A 9,783-nucleotide genomic window follows, 5' to 3' on the forward strand; every position below is an offset into this window, starting at 1 on the left:
CAGTGAATAATCAGTTTTAATTCACTGATATTTCTCTATAAACCACCGGAAAGCAATACAAAAAAAGATCTTCACGACCTGTTTATGGGCACTTGTAATGTTGATAAGCAATTAACTATTGATGCTTACCGGTAATCAGATGTATATAAAACTCCATAGAAAGCTGAGCTACTATCCATGCACTTAACTTAAGATTCAACACTTGCAGTGAATATTAGACATCAATTCAAATGGACAAAAGCTCGAAGCGCGTGTCAAACAAAACGACTTGAATAATTTTTTTAATTTCAATCTCCATGCAGAGTTGTCGTTCTATGCTCTCACATACAATCTCTGCCATCACAAGAAAATCCTACCAGATTTGGTTCGATTTATGTTTTGTTAATGTATTATATTTTTAAAAGTAGTATCATTTTCTTTTATATTTTGAAACTAGCGCATAAGTTTTGGTTCATAATAAAACATAAATACCTAAATTAAAAAGACTAAACATAATAACGGTAAAATTATTGTATGCTACCATCACGTGATTGGTTTCGAAGGCAGAGATATGTTCTAGCTACGCTGGTGCCAGTCAAATCTCTGCGCGGAGGCTGAACATATTTGTAATGGCTTAAGGGTCAAAAGTCCGTGATTTAAGCAGATTTCGATGTAGAATGTGTACATCTTCAAATAAGAAATTCAAAACTGACCTTTGTTATCAACCGTTTATAGATTTGTGCAGTGGTGAAAACGAACTGCCATAAAACATAAAAGGTGAATGTTCGGAGTAATCTTGTATGCACATATAGTATCATAAATCTGAAAAAATCTCCTTTAAATGTAGATATATGTGACGGATGTTTACTTCATTGCCATATTTTCTTTTTTATTCATGATTAAGTATCGGATTATCTTAACTTGATGAAGAACCCTACTTCTGTGTGATGCTTTTCCATTATTGTATTTGACTCAGAAAACTAACAGACGATTACTTTCAAACTCACATTTGGCAGTATTGCTTGTCATCTTGGCCCAAGTTTTTCTCAAAATTTGCACATCAACACTTAAATCAATTTCCATTTTAAACGATTTATTTTATAATCGAGAATTGATTCCCTTTTGTTAACATTTATTTTACTTCAGTAGTCGGATGTCAATATCCGCGAATTAAACAGGATTTATCCATTACGCATAAACTTGTGTGTTATTTGTATATTAGGTTTATCATTCAGTTGTAACACTTAGGTTGTTTAGTAATTTACATATTCAGTCAATTATTGCATGGTTCCCTCATATCGAGCGTTTTCCGCTATCGATCATTAGGAACGAGGCTCTCGTGATGTCGTCACACGCATGCGCTCCTTGTATATTGTTTCACAAACATTACTGCGCTTGAAAATAAATACAAACACAAACCAAAATAAGGAAACATCAAGTTGCATTTCAACACCTTAATTCAACTAAAATAATCCAAATGTTTCACTATTACATACACTGTATTGGTCCTTTTCTTAAAATTTTCACATAAATTGCAAAGTGAAGCAAACAACTGCGTTAGTGTGAACACTGTTGTTTTAGTAAGAAAACATTCACCTTCTCCCGATTAACAGGAAATGTTGCAAGAAAACTTTTAACTAAAGAATTGTCCGCGCACATAGCGGCAGGTGACATACACATGTGGGAATACCCCGTCCAGATTTGACGCTTATTTTGTAAAATCTTTTAATAGTTACATTTATGTCAAACTTTATTTGAAGAAATTGCGATTGTTTGTGTTTATGCAATACTTGAGCACTTATGTGTTTAAGTTGGTCAAAAGAAGAATGACCGATATAACATAAACTTGTTAAAATGTAAAAAGAAGTTGAGCTGAGACGTGTCAACACATGGCTAAGATCCACAATGTCCGACAGCAGGCTCTCAGGATTATGCATGATGAGCATTAACAAAGATCGGATCGAACACCGAAAAGAATACAGTTGAATTATTAGTTGCAATAACAAGTCCATGCCTCAAGCGACTATACCTGGCAAGGATCCACCATATCTGACGACACGCTCTCGGGATCATGTAGGATAAGCGTTCACAGGGATCGGATCAACACCGACAAGAATCTAGTTGAATTGTTAGCTGCAATAACAAAATAATGCCGCACCTACTGCTGCGAAGATTGATTCAGGATTGTATGCAACACAAACAAATCGATGTCGATGGTTCTAAATGTTACTGGAAACTGATTTTATAAGCCACATAATCCAGTATTTTAAGGAATTCAATACGTCATGATGACATATTCATTTCGTCAAGTACTAAAATTAAAACATTTCAAATGTTTTCTACAAACTGCATCATTACGTAGGTACCTTCATGGAATTCCATGGAAAGGAATTCTCCGCTATAGGCATCTGAAGTAGATAAAAAACATTTTCGAGGACATAACTAGTACACAGCTCCCGTCATTTTGTTATTGTGTGTTAAACATAATGAATGTCTTCAGGTGAAGAGTGATGACTGATGAGAATTCTATATGAGAAAAGTCACTATCATCAAAGGAGAGAAAAACAATAGAAAAAGGTATAATAAACTCCAAAACAGTCAATGTATCAAATCCAAATCCTGACTCATAACTTTCCGGATATACTTCTTTATGAACAAATATTCTGGCCTTATTCTCAAAATCGTCTACGACTTCTGTGGCAGAATACCCTCTCTATAATTTCTTCGGACGCCGAAGATAATTGTTTAAGACGATCTTATCAAAAAACACGTATACCTCATATATTTTATCAGATTATTTACTTGTATTTGCACGATACAGTGGAGGTTAAAAAGTACTACCAAAACATTGAAATCGCCCTATTGATAATTTACAACTTACAATTTACCTTCATGTAGTTTTTTTTTAAGATTTGCTACGACTAATGTTATTGTTATTTGCTATTCGATAATCCAAAGATAGTAGGCATTATATAACTTGACAGAAATGTACAATGGTAAATATGAAAATAACAAAATTTGTGCACTAAATGCTTAAAACGGCAGAACATGTCACACTGCTTTCAAAATGTATGCGTCTTGTGAAAAACACATACACACAAAAGCATACTAACAGAAACCTAGCTCCACTTGCAACTTTTCTGCATGATTGACGCAGAACGCGGTGTTATATAGTAGTACCTAATAGTGAGTATATGAGACATATTATTCTATACGAAACAGTTCATGACTTACACTGTCGGTTTTAAACAAATCTGCAACGTTGGGAATACGCATCAACATCTTCCATAATCAGCAGGGTCTCATTTCCCTCACGGACAGCGATGTCTTTGAAAAGATAACACTATATTTCCTTTTAAGTTGTTGTTTGATTGCTAATAATATTCGGGTTGGTTCATAAGAACTTTAATAAGTTTCAGTCAAAGAAAAGCATATATACTCCCAATTATTAATCAATGATTTTACCTATATAATTAATTACATACAACAAAGGTCCTGCAAAAACATCACAAACTTTCTTGAAATATCTTCTTCATTTTCATAAAGCCTGTCTTTCAAAGTCTGCTTAGCAGATTTTGGATATTTTTTTAATGAGTCTTTCTGCGCGTATATCCATATTATTTAAGTTTTTTATAGCTCTAACATTAATTGTCGTAAAAACGTTACAAACTAACCATGGACCTCAAATGTTTTCGATCATTGCTAGGAAGATAATAAAAGATAATACATATGTAGAAATTTTAATTTGGATAACCACAATAAATTATTTATGAGATCACATAAAAAGTGCTCCTTGGAGCATCGTTTTCAGAATATAACTTGATTAAACAATATAAAACAAGCTATTGTTGAGTTCCACGCATTTATATCACTAATATTACACACCACTGTTTCATTTTATGTTATATTTTCTTTTTTAATATTTCATCAAATATTCGCCTGGTTGGAAAGTAAACAGAACTGACTGGCTGCACTTTTCAATTAAGATGTACTTATATCCAAATGAAAATGTTTAAATTGTGTCATAATTACGAACAAATATAACTTCATCAGACAACTCCAATACCTGGCTCCGTGTTCACAAAACATTTTTTTGCAATCGAAAATCGATTTTGCTTGTCGTTGAAAATGGATTTCCATTGTAGATCAAAAACAAAAATGAAACTTGATGTCATTTAAAATGGATTTTCGATTGCAAAATCGTTTTGTGAACACGGGGCCAGAACTGCAGTTGAGTTTAAAGTCCCCGTTCGCGGAATAGATCGTTGTTTTGCATATAAATCGTATAGCGAGAAACAAACTTTACATTAATTCATTGAAATATTTTTTTATCGAAGTTGATATCGAAAACATGGTCAAAATCGGGTTTGAATCGATAAAATAATATATAAATGATTATAGATACATGCCATAGGCGAAAATCATGGCAGCGTCGAGAGTTATGCAAATTATATCTATATTTAGCTTTCGCTAAACATTATTAGCATATGGAAGATAAATACATAGATTGAGCACAAACGTAGCGTTGCAACTCAGTTTCCGTCTGTTTCAGATGTATTTGCATTTGTTCTTACCTTCTCTCCGCTAAATTCACCCGTATCCGCAATTTTGTTTGTTTTAGTTCAATTAACGTGTCGAATCATGAATATTAATTAGGTCGTTTTCGTACTTTACCGTACTCGACCCCAAAATATCGCTATATTGTTTGTTTTTAACCGATATCAACCGGATTTTCAGTTATATCCATAATAAAAACACGTTTTCTTACGATTATGCCCATAAATATCTCCGCGAACGGGGACTTTAAATAAGACGATAAGTCGTGCTCAGTACGCGTATAAAGACGCTTGTTTTCTACTGCTTATATCTCTGTGACTCAACCTTTGGTTGATAAACTTCGATATACGTCTTTACAGGTGCATTCTGTTTTTCTATCATTAGGTTTAATAAATAACTTGAGAGCTGAAACAAAACGTAAAATTGGATATTAATTACAGTACAGTGAAGGCTAGATAAAGGATTTTACACTATCTGGTAAATATTAGCAAGGGTTATTTGATTTCTGATCAAAATCATTAACACGTGTAACGTACATGGGAATCGAAAGTTAACAATTTATACATGTCCTTAAAGGAAGTAAAATATTATGAAACACTGTGTTGAGGAATTGAAGGCCTTCTTTAATTAAAAAAATGGTAATCTTTTTCAACTTTTGTTTCATACCTCATGATGTCCTACTTGGTGATCTTTACCAATATAAAACATTAGATTAAATTTTACTATCTTCACCGGTCTTAAATGAGGTTTGTTGTCGCATACACATTTTTATTTATGTAATTTAAGTCGTTGAATGTGACAATCTCAGTTATGTTTTTCATTCAAAACTGCCCGGATGAATAGCTGGCAGCGGTGAATATAAACGATTTGTTTACAAAGAAAGTGATCCGACATAGGATCATCTCAAGCAGTTGAGTAAGCAAAAGCTGTTATATTGTATTTAATGTTTGTATATTAGTTATTCCCACGCTTTTTGAAAAGCGTGGGGATATTGTGGTTATCACCCGCGTCTGTCCGTCTGTCCGTCCGTCCTGGCCACTATCTCCTCCTACACTTTAAGAACTAGAACCTTGAAACTTACACACATGGTAGCTATGAGCATATGTGCGACCCTGCACTTTTTGGAATTTTGATCTAACCCCTGGGTCAAAAGTTATGTGGGTTAGGGTGGGGCCGGGTCAGAGATTTTCAGTCATTTTCTAATGTTATTTTACATTAACTTCTTTATTTCTACATCGATTTACTTTAAATTGATACTAAACATCTCTTATGACAATACGGTCAATCTCAACGATGCATGGCCTCATTACAAACCCTGGGTCGCCCCTTGGGTCAAAAGTTATATAGGGTTGGGTTTGGGACGGGTCAGAGATTTTCACTCATTTTTTATGTTATTTTACATTAACTTCTTCATTTCTACACCGATTTACTTCAAAATGATACTGAACATCTCTTATAACAATATGGTCAATCTCAACTATGCATGACCCCATTACCAACCCAGGGGCGCCCCGCCCACATAGACCACGCCCATCCAAAATTTTGTTTTAACATGACTTCTTCATTTATTCACCAATTAACTTTAAATTAATACTGAACATCTCATGGTCAAGATCCCGAGCTATTTCAGCATAATTAAAATGCAAGCTAGAATGGCGGTCAAGACCCCGAGCTAATTCATAATTAAGTTCCAAGCCAGATTGGCAGTCAAGACCCCAAGCTATTTCCGCATTATTAAAATCCAAGCCAGTTTGATGGTCAAGATCCCAATCTATTTCAGCATTATTGAAACATAAGCCATTTTGGATGTCAATACCCCGATCTATTTCCGCACAATTAAAATCCAAGCCAGATTGGCGGTCTTTTAGTGGTCAAGAACCCAAGCTATTTCAGGCTTATTAAAATACAAGCCAGTTCGGTGGTCAATATCCTGAGCTATTTTAGCGTAATTAAATCCAAGCCAAATTGGCGGTCAAGACCCCGAGCTATTTCAGCATAATTAAAATCCAAGCCAGTTCAGTGGTCAAGATCCAGAGCTATTTCGGCACATATAAAAATCAAAGCCAGATTGGCGGTCAAACCCCGAGCTATTTGAGCATAATTAAAATCCAAGCCAGATTGGCAGTCAATACCCCAAGCTATTTCAGCATAATTGAAATTCAAGCCAGTTTGGTGGTCAAGATCCCAAGCTATTTTAGCATTATTTAAACACAAGCCATTTTGGATGTCAAAACCGAGCTTTTCCGGCATAATTAAAATCCAAACCAGTTTGGTGGTCAAGACCCCGAGCTATTTCAGCATAATTTAAATACAAGCCAGTTTGGTGGTCAAGACCCCGAGTTATTTCAGCATATTTAAACTCCAAGCCAGATTGGCGGCCAAGACTCCAAGCTATTTCAGCATAATTTAAATCAAAGCCAGTTTGGTGGTCAAGACCCCAAGCTATTTCAGCATAATGTAAATCCAAGCCAGTTTGGTGGTCAAGATCCCAAGCTATTTCAGTATTATTAAAACCCAAGACATTTTGGCGGTCAAGACCCCGGGCTATTTCAGCATTTTCAAAATGCATGCGAGTTGGTGATCAAGATCCCAAGCTATTTCATCATCATTAAAATCCAAGCCAGTATGGTGGTCAAGGTACCGAGCTTTTTTCAGCATAATTAAAATCTAAACCAGTTTTGTGGTCAACACCCCAAGCAATTCAGCCTAATTAAAATACAAGCCAGTTTGGTTGTCAAGATCATGGGCTATTTCAGCCTAATTAAAATCTACGCCAGTTTGGTGGTCAAGATTCCGAGCTATTTCAGGATAATTAAAATCCAAGCCTCGTTACCTACCCCAGGTATTAAGGTTCTGGACCTCTAATACGACATTTTGATGATCTTTTCTATCTTTGCGTTTTTCTTACAATTTTGGTATTCTGCATCCAGAAAAAAAGTTAAAAACGATTAACCGCAAATTATTTTATTTGTGTGTATGTCAGTTAAAGTTGTTCACCCCAAAATATTGTGTTGTCCATTTTTCTTTAACAATGTTTTTACAAATTTCACTCTTATAAAAATGAATATTAATCAAACAACATTTTATAAGTATGTTTTATAAATAAATGCATAAAATACAAATATGATAGTTTATAAAAGTACGAAAATGAATAAAGAAAATAAAGACAAACAAGTTATGTCATTCATCCTAGAGTAACCAAAAAAGTACAACCTCTAGTCAAAAGTCTGTTTTTCAAATACAATTTTAATAAAGGCACTTGAAAATATATCTATGCAGATAGAAGATATCTTTGAATGATAAATATGAAAAATTAGGGTTACCGTTAAAAAGTAATTCCTGCTTCAAAAACAAGTTTCACCATATTTGCAAGAAACGCCATACTGCATTTGAGACATTAAGATGATAGCATATAGAAGAGCTCAATGTACAAATTATAAAAAGCCTCTAATAAACTCATTTTTGTACATACACACATATCACCTTGTGTGTTGAGATGAAAACTACATACAGGGCAGTAAGAAATTGCTTACCTAGCTTAAAATTAAAATTGAAATTCGTTTTTCACCGTTTGGAACTATATATGTATATAGAATACTTGAACTCGTGACAATGGGAATTTGTTTATTCATAAATAATTTACGAGGCACACATTATCATTCAATTATACAAGTTCAATCAATAGATCCGTGCTTTCCATAGACAATTATAGAGTTTCGAAATCAAGAGTCCCCAGGGCGCTTTAAGTGTTCCGTTAAGTGTATTTTTCTGAACTGCAACTAGCCATTCTTGTGATAATGCTAAGTTGGACGTCTCCTTCATCAAATCTGTAAATAGTGTCATAATGATATGCGATATGCCAAAAGTCTTTGATACTTCAGCAAAACAGCAAACATTTTTGTTTATGAAATTATTCACCACATATATAAGCAACATTAACTAAAATTTGCTTAGAAAAGAGAATGTCCTTATTATCGGGTACTGGATAGTGACGAGAAAAGTATTAAGTTTGCGGTTAAAGATCGAATCGAGTTTATACGGATGTTTTTCGAGAATCGATCTTGTCGGGATTATACGTATCTGTGCGGGAAAGGCTCAAACAAAGTAAGAACTTATTGTTAGCAATTACTTAACACCTGTTTTTCTTTAAGAGTAATAACGCACCCATCCCAAACTAACCCGCATCTCCCGTGTGCCTGAAAAAAACACATGTGAAAAGCGAGTTTTAAATAAAGGTTTTAACTACTACTCATCAAAATTTAATCTGTTATCACATGTGTCATGTATTTTCTTGCGAATGTTTAGTATAATCCATTCATAAATATTTTGGGCACCTTTAGCGTACCTGCGTTTTGTCAAATTTAGAGCGTATCAATTTACAAACCCTCTTGGAATATAAGTTCCTAAAATGACAATTTACATTTATGTCGTTTTATTCAGAAATGCGACGACTAATGTCATTGCTTATTTGCTAGTCGATCATCGAATGATCGTGGGCATTATATAACTTGACAATAATTTACAATGCCTAGTATGAAATTAACATAATTTGTGCACAATTCCTTAAAACGGCAGAACAGGTCATACTTCTTTTAAAATGTATGAGTCCTGTGGCATATCATATCCATCATATACAAAACAGTTCATGATTTTCACTGTCGGTTTTTAACAATTCTGCAATGTTTGGAATAAGCATCAACATCTTCATTATATGTAAGGTCTCATTTCCATCATGGAGAGCGATGTCTTTGAAAAGATATAGAGGATATTTGTTCATGTCAGTGTAAGATCGATTGTTAGTTTACGAGTGATCATAGAAATTATATTTTCAGAAAATATTATTATTCTATGATCACGAGTGAAATTACAAACGATCTTACACTGACATGAACAAATTTTCTGTTTATTTTATGCCCCCTTTTCAAGCAAATAATTAACAGCTGTTTCCCTTTCGCTAAAAAGTTATCTTTTCTCGGTGTTTCTCCCGTGGCGTACCTCGATACATTTCAAAGCACAAAATCATTATACCAGCGGAATTTCCAGTTAAAACTCTTTTACAATATAAATAAACGGTTAATTTAAGCATAACATGGAAAGAAAATGTGTTGGATTCGGTGGTATGTTGATTTTAATTCACTCGTGATCATAGAAAATATATATACAATTATTTATGATAATCTAAAAATAGAAAAGGAGTTCCCAAAATTTGTTCTTTTCATCGGTGAAAATAACAATTTGTTATTTTCA

At 34.0% G+C, this 9,783-nt stretch overlaps 1 protein-coding gene across 12 annotated transcripts in view; it reads left to right on the forward strand.

The window, feature by feature from the left end:
• LOC127841885 (uncharacterized) overlaps window positions 1-9,783 on the forward strand; it is a 287,569-nt gene that overhangs the window by 170,834 nt on the left and 106,952 nt on the right. The window lies entirely within an intron of this gene.

The sequence above is a fragment of the Dreissena polymorpha genome, chromosome 8 (genome assembly GCF_020536995.1).
Source record: "Dreissena polymorpha isolate Duluth1 chromosome 8, UMN_Dpol_1.0, whole genome shotgun sequence".
NCBI lineage: Eukaryota > Metazoa > Mollusca > Bivalvia > Myida > Dreissenidae > Dreissena > Dreissena polymorpha.